The sequence below is a fragment of the Henckelia pumila genome, chromosome 3 (genome assembly GCF_033568475.1).
Source record: "Henckelia pumila isolate YLH828 chromosome 3, ASM3356847v2, whole genome shotgun sequence".
In the NCBI taxonomy this organism is placed as follows: domain Eukaryota; kingdom Viridiplantae; phylum Streptophyta; class Magnoliopsida; order Lamiales; family Gesneriaceae; genus Henckelia; species Henckelia pumila.
The window spans coordinates 133,461,726-133,475,091 of NC_133122.1; positions in this window are offsets into that span (position 1 = coordinate 133,461,726).

Below are 13,366 nucleotides of genomic sequence, written 5' to 3' on the forward strand. Positions count from 1 at the left end.
TCGGACCTCATATTTATAGGCATCGATCAGAAGCTCCGTTCCTCGATCGAAAGCTCCGAACGTCGCAGATCAAAAGCTCCGTTCCCCGATCGAAAGCTCCGATTGCCACGCGTCAATTCCTTTACATGCAACCACACACCTGTCACCGCCGGCCGATCGGAAGCTCCGATCGCCGATCGGAAGCTCCGATCTCCTTGCTTCCAATGTGGTTCCGAACTCACCAAGATCGGAAGCTCCGATCCTGGATCGGTGGCTCCGATCCTGCTCGAGTCTTGGGACCCTCTGGACCATTTCCGAGTGTTCTGGATCCATTTCCGAAGTCCGTTAATTCATCTGGAATTTCCTTAATCATGTTTTACTTAGTCTCTGAAAGAGTGGGTGCCCGGTGAGCCAACTTGTGGCTAAGGGCTTTGATGACTCTTTGTATAAACAATCTTTTGTTTAATATAATTTACATTTTTATTAATGGCAATGACTTTATCTTTCTTCATATTGTGATATTGTGATATACTATTGTTGTTTTGATAAAGACCTTGAATATACTATAGTGTATGTAAGATGTGGTAGTACATGGGGATGACTATCATGAAACACATCTTATAGTCACTGTATATTCTAAACTGTTCCTAGTCGATTGAGCCGTCCGAGAATAAGGATAAGGATCGCTCGAGTTTGAGACTAGCATTTGCGATACAGAGTACCACGTTTCATTGGTAGGGAACATAGAGATGTTCGAAGCATGCAAATGGATATTCATACGATGAATGATCGAACTACCCTATCCGGACTTTCCAAGTGGTTATCACTTATCGAGTGGATAAAGTCCGCGGTTTTTGTTGTACACCATTAGTCCTTACTACTTGAAACATCATTGAGACTCTATATGCTAGTACTGTGCTTTGACTCATTTACCGACTCTATTTGGGTCATCAGGTGTCGGGATTGGGTACAGTTACAACACATATAGGAGTCGATGCTTTGTTGTCAAGGATTCACCACATACTTGCGAGTGTGGATATCGTATGCGATCTGAGGAGATATTAGTGTGACGAATCTCTGGCCAGAGTACATGATGTGTTTTAAGAAATGGTTTCTTAGTAGCACATGCGATGTCACTATTTGATCTTCAAGATGTATTGCATAGTTATCGAATCTCGAACGACTCTAGATTTACCAATGGTTGTTGATTCGATCGGGATATATGGATGAAGGGACCGTACTGTACGCTAACCAAAATCTATTGGTTCTTGCAGGCACTATCAGTGATACCTAGGGAATCATGGGGCGATGTTGCTAGGCGCTCTTACCATGATTCGATGGGCAAGACGGAAATTGTTGTTCCGAGTCACAAGGAGTTGTGAGCCCACGGCTAGCTGTATCCCTGAACCATTGAGGGTCACACAGAGTAATGGATTTTTAATCCCCGTTGAGATAGTTAAATTTAAAGAGTTAAATTTAATGAACAAAGAAGTTGGACTTCTTATTTAAGAGTAGAGGAGTAAGATTTCCTAAAATGACATAGGGATGGGCATTTTTGGAAATCACTGAATTCGGATTCAGAAAAATTTATCTTGACTTTAAAAGGTGCAGAAATGGTTTCTGTGCACATTGGTGAAATCGGTTTATCAATCGGAGTCATGATGAATTTTATATTAATTTCTGAACATGCGGGCTTTGCTTGTCGGGCTTGAACTTATGACTAATGGGCCCTAAGCTGTTAGCGGCCTACATTATAAATAAGTTATTGCAGTACAGAAATTAGACAACAACAGGTCACAATTTTTTGAAAACCCTAGTATTTTTCTCTAACAGTGGCCGCCCCCCTCCCCTCTGCTCGGAAAAAATCCAGTCTGTGAATTTTGAATTACAGTCTGGTTTAACGGATCAAATTCGTTAATTCTCTTCGTAGAAACTTCTGATAGATTTTCTAGTGCAATCTATCAGAGGGATTAAATCTCTGTTCGTGGACCTGATTGAAGAACAATTCGTCCATCAGTTCCTGGGAGATACAACAAGAGCAGAGCAATCTGTTGGTGTCAATAATCTCGATTCGAGATTGGAGGTAAAAATTTATAATTGTTATTTAATTTTTAAACACACAATTTAATCGTAAAGTTTTGATACCCATTATGGAATCGTTCCATATAAAATTTTTAAACTTCCGCTGCACCGGGTATCAATTCTGATTGATCTGATCGCCGTTCTCCAACAGTGGTATCAGAGCCAGGTTGCTCAGATCAAGCGATTAAATTAATCGATTGTACAAAAAAATTTTAAGCCTCGGTTTTTGAAACAAAATAAATATTTTAAAAAAATAAAAAAAAAAAATTTCGGGCAAAACCCGGGCAGCGATTGGATCGCTGCCCGGGGGGGCAGCGATGGTCGCTGCCCAGCGCAGCACTGGGCGCTGCGCAGGGCGGCGCACGTCGCTGCCTTAGGGGCAGCCCGGGAGTGTCCCGGGCGGCCCGCGAAAAAATTAATTTTTTAATTTTAAAATTAAAATTTTAATATGTTAAAATTCTATTTTTGGTCCGATCGAAAATTGTTTTTGATTGGTCCACGAGGCAACGGATCGAATTTTTCGAGTCCGAAAATTTTAAAATTGATTTTTGGATAAATTTGAATTTTTGGAAAATTTAAATATTTTATCCGTTAAATCAGATTTTATGAAATTAATTATTTTTGGTACAATTGATGATAAGATATGATCTTATGGATATATTGAGTAAAATATGATTTTATGTATAAAATTGGATTTTATAGATAAAATATGATTTTATTTGATAAAAAGATAAAATATGATTTTGTATGTAAAATAAGATTTTATATATGGAATATGATTTTATCCTTTTAAATTTAAATTGCCATTGCATGTTATCCAATAAATTAATTTTGAATTAAATGTTATTGGATAAGGATGATCGATTGCCATGACCAATTTTGTAGGTGTATGTTAGGAATTTACATTTGTTTTTATTGTTGTTGGATTTATTAAAGGGCCTGGTTTATGGCCCAATATGAATTGTCATATGTAATAAAAGTGGGCTTGGTTTATGGCCCGTTCCCACCCCTTAAAAATGTATCCCCTACTTGTCATTGTTATTTATTGTAAATACATTAGATTTAGTGGGAGATGAAGATTTGAAGACGGAGGTGGGCCCAGCATACAATAAAGACAGAAGAAATGTAAATTGGAAGCTCAATGTAATAGGATTGCATTGCATACTGCATATTACCTAGGATTGGACTAAAACTCGTGATTGGAAACCACGGGTCGATTAGAAATGGAATCGATCATCCTATATAATATATGATATTATTGTTTGTATGAATGTTTTAGACTAAATTGTGTGAATCCGGCAAGCATACAAAATTTTAAAATGATGAGACAAATTTTCAAAATTAAAATTCCTCATTTTAAATATGATTTAAAATTGATATCAAGATAAATAAAGGAAATTTAAAATTGTTTAAATGTTCCTACCTTCCATCAACGATCAATGTATGAGATACTACCCGCGGATACGGTCCGGCTCATATTATTGGGGGGGGGCCGTTCGTCGAAAAGCTGTACATTGGATCGACACATGTTGTAAGTTGGGTGGAACTCCCATGGGATCGGCTCATATTATTGGGGGATCCACATGGCGACCGTCCATCACAACTTAATATTGATGGGTCATCTTGACATGTCACAATAAACGGCGTCATATTATTGGGCCCTTATTGGACATGAGGTAAAAACGTGGAGGTTGCTTTGGAAGCAATTGGGCTCTACCTTTTGAAAATTATGGTTGGCTGATATTATTCGGGACCATAGTTTGTCAATTGGACTCCATGTTCTCACTAAGAAAAACAGTTTCCCGTTTTCACTAGAGGGTAGTGAAATCGTTAAAATAGTGGGAGTGAGATTCATAAAATAAATTTCGCCTATTTTATGTCTTAGTAAATTAATTAAACAATCACTGATATTTGTCTGTTTCTTTTCAGTATTTCATAAAGATGAATTCGCGTAATCCACTTTTCTTGATCCCCGAACAAAATAAATTGACTAGCGCAAATTATACGGAATGGTTCCGTAAGTTGAAGATTGTCTTGACTTCGGAGAAGATGCTCTATGTGTTAGAAAAATCTCCTCCGAAGGAAGCACCAGCTGACATAAGTCCAGAAGAGTTAGCCAAACTTGATACATGGTGGGACCATGATATCAAGGCCAAATGCAATATGCAAGCCTCGATGTCTGATGAACTCCAGAGGCGATTTGAGGATACCGTGAATGCTGCTGACATTCACGTACAACTCAAGGAACTTTTTGGGGCTCAATCGAGAGCTGAAAGGTTCGTTACTGTAAAGGAGCTAATGACGTGTCGCATGCGTGAAGGGACTTTGGTCCGTGATCATGGGGACGAGTGATTTGGCTCATACAGAAGTTGGTAATGCTTGATTTGGTGTTGGAGCATGAACTCAACGTGGACTTACTACTTCTATCTCTTCCTTCTTCGTTTGACGGATTTGTGGTGAATTTCAATATGAACAAGATAGAGGTCTCCCTTGAAGAGATGGTCAATATTCTTGTGACATATGAATCCACTTTAAAGAAGGATAAACCGGCTTTCTTGGTGGGCTCCTCTTCTTCTGCTAAGAAGGGGCCAAGTACAAAGGGTAAGAAACGTTCTGCTCCACCCAAGAAAATCGAACCCGAGAAGAAGTACAAGACAAAGGCTTCGAACATGGAAAAGTCCAAGGATGTTTGTCATTACTGCAAGAAGCCCGGTCATTGGAAACGTAACTGCAAGGAATATCTAGAGCAGTAGCGAACTGCGAAGGGTATGTTCTATATTGAAATAAATATTTCACTTAATACTACTTCTTGGGTATTGGATACCGGATGTGGATCTCACATTTGCAATGATTCGCAGGTGATGAGAAGAAGTCGCAGGCTTAGAATGGGTGAGACCCAGCTGAGGCTCGGAAATGGTTCTAGAGTTGAAGCTAAAGCTGTGGGAGATGTTTATTTAAATTTGCAGAACGGTTTAAGTTACTTTTGAGATATGTTTTATTTGTTCCAAATTTGATTAAAAACATTATTTCTGTTTCTATGCTTGATAGAGATGGTTATTCTTGCAATTTTGTGAATGGGATTTGCAATATTTACAAGAATGAATGTTTGATTGGAAATGGACAACTTGAAAACGATCTATATAACTTAAAACTAAAAGACGTTCCAATAAATTATGTTGATAAACCGGCAACAACAAACAAAAGAAAAATCGATAGTCAAAACCCGGCAAACCTTTGGCACGCTAGGCTAGGTCATATTTCCTCAAGGAGGATGAACAAGCTAGTGGGAGAGGGCATGTTTGATATGTCTGATATTAACTCTCTACCTACTTGTGAATCTTGCCTGAAAGGAAAAATGACTAAATCTCCTTTTAAGGGGAAACCTGAGCATAGTCAAAATCTGTTGGATTTGATCCATACAAACGTTTGTGGTCCATTTAGAATTGGTACTCAATTCGGCCACACCTACTTCATTACCTTTACTGATGATTATTCTAGGTATGGGTATTTATATTTAATGAAATATAAGTCTGAAGCATTTGAAAAGTTCAAAGAATTCAAGGCTAAAGTAGAAAATAAGCTAGGTAAAAGTATTAAAGCACTTCGATCGGATCGAGGTGGAGAATACTTGAGTACCGAGTTTTTGGACTATCTGAAAGAGAATGGGATTCTCTCTCAGTGGACTCCTCCTATGACACCACAGCTGAATGGTGTATCGGAGCGTCGTAATCGAACTTTGTTGGACATGGTTCGATCCATGATGAGCTTCACTGAGCTTCCACCTTAGTTTTGGGGCTATGCGCTTGAAATGGCGGTATTGTTGTTGAACAACGTCCACACTAAAGCAGTGGACAAAACATCATACGAGTTATGGAATGGCAAAGCTCCTAAGTATTCGTACTTGAGGATTTGGGGATGTCCTGCTTACGTGAAGCAGACAGTAGGAGATAAGTTGGATAGTCGATCCACCTTATGTTATTTTGTAGGGTATCCGAAGAATTCAATCGGATATTATTTCTATCATCCTGCTGAAACAAAGGTGTTTGTTTCGAGGAATGCCACCTTCTTGGAGAAGGAGTTCTTATCGGATAAGAAAGGCGAGATGATGGAACTCGAAGAAATTCGAGAAGAACCCGAAATACAAAATAATGATCCTACACCTCAGAACCATTGATAGACACGCCTATACCTAGAAGATCCGAGAGGACTTCTAGACCTCCTATTCGATATGGTCTTCTTCTTGAAGGGGATCAAGATGAACCCGACGTTGGATGTGATCCAAGAAACTTCAAGGAAGCAATTTCTGATGCGGATTCAAATTTATGTCTTGAAGCTATGCAGTCGGAAATAGATTCGATGCATACAAACCAAGTTTGGTCTTTAGTAGATCCTCCCGATGGAATTGTTCCAATAGGGTGTAGATGGATCTACAAGAGAAAGCTTGGGCCTGATGGTAAGGTATTGGCCTACAAGGCGCGATTGGTGGCGAAAAGTTATACTCAAAGACAAGGAGTTGACTATGATGAAACCTTTTCACCAGTTGCAATGTTCAAGTCCATAAGAATCCTTATTGCCATAGCTGCTTGGTATGACTATGAGATATGTCAAATGGATGTGAAGACTGCTTTTCTTAATGGAGACATTAAGGAAGAAATCTATATGATGCAGCCTGAGGGATACACATCCATGGGAAGCGAGCATAAGGTATGCAAGCTTCAGAGATCAATCTATGGTCTAAAACAAGCATCAAGAAGTTGGAACCAGAAATTTGATGAAATAATAAAGGATTTTGGTTTCATCAAGAACCCGGAGGAACCATGCGTGTACAAGAAAGTAGTTAAGGATGCTGTGACATTCTTAGTACTTTATGTTGATGACATCCTACTCATTGGGAATGATGTAGGGATGTTGCAGTCAACAAAGATATGGTTATCAGGTAGATTCTCGATGAAGGATTTGGGTGAGGCATCCTATATTCTAGGGATACAGATCTATAGAGATAGATCTAAGAGAATGATAGGACTCACTCAATAAACCTACATCGACACCATATTGAAACGGTTTTCAATGGATGGGTCCAAGAGAGGACATCTACCCATGTGTCATGGAGTTTCTCTATCCAAGTCTATGTGTCCCAAGACTGATGAAGAGATAGAGAAAATGACGCATGTACCATATGCGTCAGCCATAGGTAGTATCATGTATGGGATGATATCTACCAGACCGGATGTAGCATTTTCTCTGAGTGTCACGAGCAGATATCAAGCTAATCCCAGTCAAATGCATTGGAAAGCTATGAAGGACATTCTTAAGTACTTACGAAGGACTAAGAATATGTTCATGGTATATGGAGGAAGAGAACTAAAATTGGAAGGCTATACCGACTCTAGCTTCCAAAGTGACGTGGATGACTCGAATTCAACCTCTGGATTTGTGTTCATGCTCAATGGCGGTGCTGTCTCTTGGAAGAGTTCCAAGCAGGACACCACAGCGGATTCCACCACTGAGGCAGAATACATTGCAGCATCAGCTGCTGCTAAAGAGGCCGTTTGGATGAGGAATTTCGTCCAAGAGTTGGGCGTTATTCCTGAAGTTGTTGGTCCAGTCCCGGTGTACTGTGACAACACGTGTGCCGTTGCTCAGGCAAAGGAACCAAGGTCTCATCAAAGATCCAAACATGTACTGAGGAAATACCACATCATCCGGGAGATTGTGGAAAGAGGAGACATCACTGTCGAAAGAGTGGCCTCTGCAGACAATATCGCTGATCCACTTACTAAGCCCTTGCCAGGACCATTATTTGACAAACATCGCGAAGCAATGGGTCTACGTAGTATGACTAGTTGGCTTTAGGGCAAGTGGGAGATTGAAAGAGTGGGTGCCTGGTGAGCCAACTTGTGGCTAAGGGATTTGATGACTCTTTGTATAAACAATCTTTTGTTTAATATAATTTACACTTTTATTAATGGCAATGACTTTATCTTTCTTCATATTGTGATATTGTGATATACTATTGTTGTTTTGATAAAGACCTTGAATATACTATAGTGTATGTAAGATGTGGTAGTACATGGGGATGACTATCATGAAACACATCTTATATTCACTGTATATTCTAAACTGTTCCTAGTCGATTGAGCCGTCCGAGAATAAGGATAAGGATCGCTCGAGTTTGAGACTAGCATTTGCGATGCAGAGTACCACATTTCATTGGTAGGGAACATAGAGATGTTCGAAGCATGCAAATGGATATTCATACGATGAATGATCGAACTACCCTATCCATACTTTCCAAGTGGTTATCACTTATCGAGTGGATAAAGTCCGCGGTTTTGGTTGTACACCATTAGTCCTTACTACTTGAAACATCATTGAGACTCTATATGCTAGTACTGTGCTTTGACTCGTTTACCGACTCTATTGGGGTCATCAGGTGTCGGGATTGGGTACAGTTACAACACATATAGGAGTCGATGCTTTGTTGTCAAGGATTCACCACATACTTGCGAGTGTGGATATCCTATGCGATCTGAGGAGATATTAGTGTGACGAATCTCTGGCCAGAGTACATGATGTGTTTTAAAAAATGTTTTCTTAGTAGCACATGCGATGTCACTATTTGATCTTCAAGATGTATTGCATAGTTATCGAATCTCGAATGACTCTCGATTTACCAATGGTTGTTGATTCGATCGGGATATATGGATGAAGGGACCGTACTGTACGCTAACCAAAATCTATTGGTTCTTGCAGGCACTATCAGTGATACCTAGGGAATCATGGGGCGATGTTGCTAGGCGCTCTTATCATGATTCGATGGGCAAGTCGGAAATTGTTGTTCCGAGTCACAAGGAGTTGTGAGCCCACGGCTAGCTGTATCCCTGAACCATTGAGGGTCACACAGAGTAATGGATTTTTAATCCCCGTTGAGATAGTTAAATTTAAAGAGTTAAATTTAATGAACAAAGAAGTTGGACTTCTTATTTAAGAGTAGAGGAGTAAGATTTCCTAAAATGACATAGGGATGGGCATTTTTGGAAATCACTGAATTCGAATTCAGAAAAATTTATCTTAAATTTAAAAGGTGCAGAAATGGTTTCTGTGCACATTGGTGAAATCGGTTTATCAATCGGAGTCATGATGAATTTTATATTAATTTCTGAACATGCGGGCTTTGCTTGTCGGGCTTGAACTTATGACTAATGGGCCCTAAGCTGTTAGGGGCCTACATTATAAATAAGTTATTGCAGTACAGAAATTAGACAACAACAGGTCACAATTTTTCGAAAACCCTAGTATTTTTCTCTAACAGTGGCCGCCCCCCTCCCCTCTGCTCGGGAAAAATCCAGTCTGTGAATTTTGAATTACAGTCTGGTTTAACGGATCAAATTCGTTAATTCTCTTCGTAGAAACTTCTGATAGATTTTCTAGTGCAATCTATCAGAGGGATTAAATCTCTGTTCGTGGACCTGATTGAAGAACAGTTCGTCCATCAGTTCCTGGGAGATACAACAAGAGCAGAGCAATCTGTTGGTGTCAATAATCTCGATTCGAGATTGGAGGTAAAAATTTATAATTGTTATTTAATTTTTACACACAATTTAATCGTAAAGTTTTGATACCCATTATGGAATCGTTCCATATAAAATTTTTAAACTTCCGCTGCACCGGGTATCAATTTTGATTGATCTGATCGCCGTTCTCCAACAGTCTCAACATGACTATACGATTAATTACTCATTAATCATTAGTTTTGGATACGGGCTACTACATTCCCACCACCTTAAAAGGATTTCGTCCTCGAAATCTAGAGTAAACCATGGGAATATAGTATAAACCACTTGTCTAATTCATCAATGGTTTTCGATTTAAAACATTGGGTCGAATAACCTTCGAAAACTCCAATCCTCGATAAAAATAGTGTAACACTACTGACTACCGTCAGTTATCCTCCTTTAACCGTAATCAACACGGCGCATTCGGTCCAAATTGCTCATTGAATCAGTAACACTACCTACAAATCTTAGCGATGACACTCCTGCTAAGATCGTAACTAATCATCAGCTATATCTGGACATGTACGAACTTCATCGCTGCCCACGAGAAAACAAGATACGACACAATGTATTTCACTAGTCTAACGGTAACATCGCATCCCTTGACGTTATCGCAAAGCTCTAAACAAATTGATCTAGATTCGACTCTTGGTCAAATCCTAGATATCCCTTTTTCAAGAACTCGTGTGGGTTACTTTTTATCACGAAGGATAAAATGTATCTTCCAAAACAGTACCTTATGCGAATAGAAATGGCAACTACCGGCCACCAGCTCGCATAGCAATCGCACCACTGCACACCACTCTAACCATCTGAAATCCTCAGACTGATTGCGATAAACCTTGATCCGAATCTCGCTATCATAGATGGTATCTAATTTATCATCTTATTCATCCTGTCATGGATAACCTACCAAATCCTGACAATTCATGGCGTCATAGTACGTACCTTCAGAACATACTTTTCGCAATGAATGTTTCCCAAAGAGTACCAACTAAGTAAACAGATGACAAAATCTTTGCTTATTAACCCCAATTGTGACAAAATCCTTGTACACAATTTATTGTCTTAATGCACCCTTCGAGGTCGTCGCCTTGAAATTCACTACCATCCTGCTTAAACTCCCAGATGGACCAACACCCCTCAGCAGTAGTAGCCTATATCGGATGCTTACTTCTATCTCGGAACTAGAGATAGTATCGACGAAAACGATTCCGGTTATCCTGTTCCAGATAACCAAACCCTTGGCTCACTAGCGGGGATAACCAAACTGATTCACCTTGATCCCGCACAGAATCTATCAATACTAGTGGCAATTACGTTATCTAATCCTTTCAATGACACAGCATATCAAAACGCACTGGGATATCAGTGACAACAATCCTGCCAGACTCAGAAACACAAGTCTCAGCTGCTGTCTCATCCAATGAAACAAATAATGCTAACCTGCTAATGTTCATTGAAATCCATAAGCACTTGTCGAATCGCCTCTCAAGAACAACTCATGAGAAATCTGTTGGAAGCACCCCTGTTGGAACATGGTCATTCTCCGGATTGAAAAAGAAAGTGATACCCGGTGCAGCGGAAGTTTTAAAATTTTATATGGAACGATTCCATATGGGTATCAAATTCCTACGATTAAAATTGATAATATAAAATTTAAACAATATAAATTTTACCTTAAAATCTCAAAATGAGATTATGGACACCAACAGATTAAACTGCTCTTGTTGTATATCCCAGGAACTGATGAACGAACAATTCTTCAATCAGGTCCACGAACAGAAGTTTAATCCCTCTGATATACTGCACTAGAAAGTCTATCAGAAGTTTCTGCGAAGAGATAGAACAGATTTGATCTGCTAATTCAGACTGCAAATTCGAAATTCGCAGACTGAAAATTCTCTAAGACAGAGAGAGTGAGGGCGGCCAAAATTCCTAGACTGGAGGCTAGGGTTTTCGAAAATCTGAGTGTAAGTTGTGTGTAATTTCTGTACTGCAATAACTTATTTATAATGTGGGCTGCTAACAGCTTAGGGCCCATTAGTCCTAAGTTCAAGCCTGACAAGCAAAGCCCGCATGTTCAGAAATTAATATAAAATTCATTGTGACTCAGATTGATAAACAAATTTCACCAATGTGCACAGAAATCATTTTTGCATCTTTTAAAGTCAAGATAAATTTTCTGAATCCGAATTCAGTGGTTTCCAAAAATGTCCATCACTATGTCATTTTAGGAAATCTTACTCCCTCTACTCTTAAATAAGAAGTCCCACTTCTTTATTCACTAAATTTAACTCTTTAAATTTAATTATCTCAACGGGGATTAGAAATCCATTACTTGTGTGACCCTAAATGGTTCAGAGATACAGCTAGCCGTGGGCTCACAACTCCTTGTGACTCGGAACAACAATTTCCGACTTGCCCATCGAATCATGGTAAGAGCGCCTAGCAACATCGCCCCATGATTCCCTAGGTATCACTGATAGTGCCTGCAAGAACCAATAGATTTTGGTTAGCGTATAGTACGGTCCCTTCATCCATATATCCCGATCGAATCAACAACTATTGGTAAATCGAGAGTCGTTCGAGATTCGATAACTATGCAATGCATCTTGAAGATCAAATAGTGACATCGCATGTGCTACTAAGAAACCATTTCTTAAAACACATCATGTACTCTGGCCAGAGATTCGTCACACTAATATCTCCTCAGATTGCATAGGATATCCACACTAGCAAGTATGTGGTGAATCCTTGACAACAAAGCATCGACTCCTATATGTGTCGTAACTGTACCCAATCCCGACACCTGATGACCCCAATAGAGTCGGTAAATGAGTCAAAGTACAGTACTAGCATATAGAGTCTCAATGATGTTTCAAGTAGTAAGGACTAATGGTGTACAACCAAAACCACAGACTTTATCCACTCGATAAGTGATAACCACTTGGAAAGTCCGGATAGGGTAGTTCGATCATTCATCGTATGAATATCCATTTGCATGCTTTGAACATCTCTATGTTCCATACCAATGAAACGTGGTACTCGGCATCGCAAATGCTAGTCTCAATCTCGAGCGATCCTTATCCTTATTAACGGACGGCTCAATCGACTAGGAACTGTTTAGAATATACAGTGACTATAAGATTTGTTTCATGATAGTCATCCCCATGTGCCACCACATCTTACATACACTATAGTATATTCAAGGTCTTCATCTAAACATCTTATAGTATGTCACAACATAATAATATGATAAAAGATAAAGTAAATGCCATTATAAAAGTGTAAATTATATTAAACAAAAGATTGTTCATACATAGAGTCATAAAAGCCCTTAGCCACAAGTTGGCTCACCGGGCACCCACTCTTTCAATCTCCCACTTGCCCTAAAGCCAACTAGTCATACTACGTAGTCCCATTGCTTCGCGATATTTGTCAAATAATGGTCCTGGCAAGGGCTTAGTAAGTGGATCAGCGATATTTTCTGCAGAGGCCACTCTCTCGACAGTGATGTCTCCTCTTTCCACGATCTCCCGGATGATGTGGTATTTCCTCAGTACGTGTTTGGATCTTTGATGAGACCTTGGTTCCTTTGCCTGAGCAATGGCACCCGTGTTGTCACAGTACACCGGGACTGGACCAACAGCTTCAGGAATAACGCCCAACTCTTGGACGAAATTTCTCATCCAAACGGCCTCTTTAGCAGCAGCTGATGCCGCAATATATTCTGCCTCAGTGGTGGA